Here is a 5176-nt window from a genome sequence, read left to right on the forward strand (position 1 = left end):
ATAAAGTTCGCATATGTTTATTTACATATAATGCCAGGAAAGCTAAACGATGCTAAGTCCACTGTTTTACGAAATTAAGTTTTCTTAAATAATCATATTTTCTCGTAGTGTTGATGGATTTCTGATAGCTCCGTACGTATTTAAGAGAAAAAATTAACTCTTAGAAAATTAGTATTAAAAGAACTTATGTACTCATCGAACAACTTTGATGGTATCATATAAGATACGTGAAGAAATGTTGAAAATATCCTAAGTATACGTTTAAAAACGAATTACTATATCTTAAAGTACACGCACTCGAAATTTATACACATAAAAAAGAAAGCTTAAAAATTTATATTTTGTATTCGCTTACGAATTTTTACATGATACGTGTACTCCTACATTAAAGCAGTCTCTTTTGCCGCTTGTCAATAGGGATTGACAACTTTTATACATATTATATAACAGTATATATACTAAGTATATATACTATATAGGGATTCACACTTTTATATATATTATATAAAAGTATATATACTTTTATATATTTTATAATATTCAGTAAAGGAATCTTTCATTCTTGCATTAACATATTTTGTTATTTTTAAAATTATTTAATCTCAATTTTACGCAATCTTCAGTAATCTTCAACACTGCCATTCATATGCATATATTTCCAAATTATAATTGCACTTAATTATACTAAATTTTCTATAACGAACCTGATAATGCGAAACGAAAAACTCTTTGTCGTGCTCCTGCCATTCTTTGTTGTTTAAAATTTCGCGCCAATGGCAAGTACGCTGACCCGCCGAGGAGGCCGCTGCGCGGAAATATTTCCTTGGTGATAATTATACACCGGGTGCAAGGAATTTTTAAAAATCCAATATCTTTTTCAATTCTAAACAAAAAACATAAAAAATTAACCAACAAACACCAACTAGCGACCAACAAACGATTCCGCGAAAAATTTTTGGAAAGTATAAAAAATTAGAGCGCTAGCAAACATTTCTTTTGTGCTAGTGTGAAGTTTGCACCCAAAACATTAAATATTAATAACTTTTGCAATTTTAACTAACAAACGTCGAAAGTTGACCAACAAACAGCAACCAACGACGAACAAACGATTACAAAACGAAAAATTCGATATTTCCAAATTAGTGAAAATTGGGGTGCTAACTTCACAAGGGTGAAAATTACCTGGATTTTTTGGAATTTTGTGTGTAGGCGTACTGCGCTTGCGCCAGGCCTTGTAAGAGGAACTCGGCTCGACAATCCGTTACCATGGCAACAAAAAGTTGCCTCGTGTTCTTCTTATGCATAGCTAGCGCAAGCGCAGAAGCCCTACTGCCCAAATCAGAATTACTGAAAAATGGCGAGGTAAACTTTTACCATCTTTAATTCACAACTTGAATTAAAACAATTGTTACAGTTTTGATTTGAATTTCGCGCCATTAGGTTATAAACAGTACAGAAACAGAATTCAGTTAAAAGAATTTCGTTTTATTATTTCTACAATATATCCAAAATTGAATATATTAGGGTTTCCTAATAAATTTTTAGAATATTTAAAATTCTACTCAGTCTTAAAATTTAAGTTATAAGACTCTTTTCATCCAAGTCCAAGAACCGGCTTTTATCTGGATCTATCCGGCTTCAATGCGAACATCGAAAACAATTGAATTATTTACCCGACGAAATCTTATGCGGCCCTATTTGGAACTTTGTCGGAACTTAAGTTAGATGACTTCATCTGAGATCGAAAACGGTTTTTCTAGTCAGTTCTATACGACTTTGAAGCGAAAATCGGATACAAAAAATTGAATTATTCGCCTGACAAAATTTAATTGGGTCCCTATCTCGATTTTTTTTCAAAATTTAAGTTAGTCTAGGGGCCAGGGGGTGTTTCGTGGCCGATGGAATACCGGCGATTTTCAAAAGTAATTAACAAATTAATTGTTTAAACATTCACAAGTTTTTTTCTATGGATTTTGAGCATGCGGGTAGCATATCAAATGATTCCTTATTTATCAAAGAATACGTAGCTTTCTCAAATTGATGAGGCGATGAATTTTTTAACAAGAAATAATTTTCTACCAAAAAAGTTGAATTTTCAATTAATATAGACGAATTTTTCACTAAAAAGGATGACTTTCTAACAAAGTAGTTGCATTTTTATAGGAAAAATAGGGAATTTATCTTAAAGCAGAAGAATTTTTTATTTTAAAAAAGTTGAATTTTCATTCAAAAAAGATTCCAGTTAACTCAGTGACATCAAAAATTTAATTTTTGCAACGAAAAAAGTAAGTTTCTGCGAACAAAATTGAATTTTCAATCCAGAAGGATGTATTTTTCAACCAAAATTCATTTCTTGTTCAACTCGTTTCAAATAAAAAAACGTGTATAGTTTTTTATTAAAAACTTATTTCTGATAGTACAAATTTCAACTTTCTCGGATAGAAATGTAACTATTTCGCACAGAGTTATTCAACTATTTTGTTAGAAATTAATCCTTTTTCTTTGCAAAGCTTAGCTTTGGACTGAACATTTAACATTCAAATGTGTTTGTAGAAACTTATTCTGTCTTAAAGTCAACTGTTGGTGGAGAATTCAAAAATTTAGTTAAAAAGTCATCCTTATTGGTAAAAATGTCTTTTTTTGTGTTTATAAATACAATTTTTTGGAGAAGCTTGTGTCTCATGTAAATATATATTTTTTTTACCGAAAATTCAACTATTTTTTCAAAATTTATTTTTTCACACTACAACTTGCACTTTTTAGTAGAAATATCTTCTATTTTTTATGAGAATGCCACTTTTTTGTAAAAAATTAGACAGGGTTCTTAGACATTATCAGGCAGGGCTTATAATCCGTTACGTAATTTATGTACGGCCCCTCTTGTGTTTCACTGAAAAATAATATACCTTTTTTACAGGGTCAAAATCTGTATTAGGACTGGCAAGCTTGTACAGCCGTACATAGATAATGGCAAGTGGCTCGCCATGGAAGAGCAAAATGTGAGGGCCAGGGCTTTGCGGGACAAGAAGATAAACGAGTTTCCTGTACTTTGGTCGAAGTTCCCGTCACAGGAAATACCTGAAAATTAAAATTATGGCTCCATCTTCAATCATTTGGTGTCCTCATGCATTCTAACAGAAGAAGAAAATAATAATTTTCCGCATGGAAATAAAGAATATGTCACTGAAGATTACAGTACAACCAAGCCGCTGAATAGAGGTCGACAGTACTTCGACTCTGGGCACGTAACGAACATGGAAGATTCTGTCACGATTGAAGAAAAGCAGTATTGTGCCAAAGCAAATGTGTTGGCTTCGTACAAAGTTAATCTAAAGTACGAAGTATTCATTATGTTGGAGAAACAGGCAGGGGATGTGCTAGATGCGCGATGCCAGTGCAAGGCCTCATCTATGGGACGATGCAGCCATGTAGCATCACTTCTGTATGCTGTCCTAGATTTTATGATGATTTTAAAATCTGAAAAAGTATGCACGAGCACATTGTGCAAGTGGAATAGAGGCCGGAAAAGTAAACTTCCGGTCAAAGTAGATGAGAACCAGTATAATAAAGAAGTTGTTCCTGTGAAGATAAAATCCTTCAATCCTTGTCCCGGAGAAAATATTGAGTTCAGCATTGCAGGAGTAAATTCTTTTATAGCCACAGTTCAAAAAGAATATAAAGCTTGGACAGCTGGACCAATGTGGGATATGCTGTTGGAACACGATTATGAAGATTACCAGCTCGATCTGTCACGGAAGAGTGATATGCTGGAGATGGTTAGAAATCTTCAAAACTCACTTTTGTTTGGTGCGAAAGGTCCTTTGGAAATAACGGACGGTTTGCAGGGTACTTCTGATAAGTGGAATAAATTAAGGCAGCTTTTGATTACAGCTTCCAACATCAAAACATTTACGCTGCCAAAAACGAAGCAACAATTGTTTAACCTGGTGGAACAGCATTTGTGGAATGCGCCCACACCAATTTTTTCTCAGTCATTAGATTACGGAAGAATAAATGAGGACGTTGCTAAAAAAGAATTTAAAAATGACAAAAGAAGCATGTCTTTTGAAATTCAGGATACCGATTTATGGGTGAATCCGAAGTACCCTGGATTGGGGGCATCGCCTGATGCTCTTGTTTACGACCCGGTCACAAAATCGTCTCCCTTCGGGCTATCGGAAATAAAATGCCCAAAAGTATTAGAAAATTTGAAACCAACAGAAATTTATAAGTTAAAAAAGACCAATTAGTACGTTTTTGTTGCACTTTAGAAGGCGAAGAATTAGTCTTGAAACAGAGTAATGATTATTACTATCAGATCCAAACACAAATGATTGTAACGGAACGTACGTGGTGCGATTTCATGATTTGGACGCTTCTTGATTTTCATGTTCAGACGATAAATATTGATTATGAATTTGCCAAAAAAGTTACTGATGCTGCTATGCAGTTCCATACAAATATTTTAGCTCCACAATATTTCGAAATGCGTGTACCGAGGAAATTAATACCCTTTGATTTTTCGTTTCAAGACTGACTTCGCGTATCTAAAGTAGCACAAGGCAAAGCAAATCGAATCGTGCAATGTTATGTTGAACATTAGATACCTTAAACAATTTATTAGAATAATTGTAAATGCATTTACGGAGGGAATTAGTAAGTTTACTTTTTCGTTACAAGACTGATTTGTCGTTCCATAATTAGTACAGGGCAAAGCAAATGGAATCTTGCAATATTTATTTCAAGTTACATATATTTAAACATTTTTAATCATATGGAAGTAATGAAAGAATTATTACAAAAGAGAAATAACTGCAACATCCCTGATTAATGTACAACTTCACAGCAATTAAACTCATGTAATATTATGCATAAGATGTTAATAACACGAAATGCTACATCGACTGATTCCGCGTTTTGAAAAAAATAAAAGGGCAAGCAATTATACTCGTGTGGTATTAAATTTAAGAGGTTACGTGTACTAAATGCTAAATGGACTGATTCTGAGTTTCAAAAATAAAAAAAAAGCAATGGAAGTCGTGTAACATCAAATTGAAGACGTTAATTAGTTAATTAATATTTAGCTTACGGCAAATAACAGAAAAAAGTTTGAGAGTAGGAAAAAAAGTTTTCTGTGCATTTGTTGACCTAGAAAAAGCTTTTGACAAGGTAGATA

At 33.1% G+C, this 5176-nt stretch overlaps 1 protein-coding gene across 1 annotated transcript in view; it reads right to left on the minus strand.

Annotated features, from left to right (window-relative positions):
- LOC117176690 overlaps positions 1–5176 on the minus strand; it is an 89817-nt gene that overhangs the window by 10462 nt on the left and 74179 nt on the right. The window lies entirely within an intron of this gene.

This window comes from Belonocnema kinseyi, chromosome 1 (assembly GCF_010883055.1).
Source record: "Belonocnema kinseyi isolate 2016_QV_RU_SX_M_011 chromosome 1, B_treatae_v1, whole genome shotgun sequence".
Lineage (NCBI taxonomy): Eukaryota > Metazoa > Arthropoda > Insecta > Hymenoptera > Cynipidae > Belonocnema > Belonocnema kinseyi.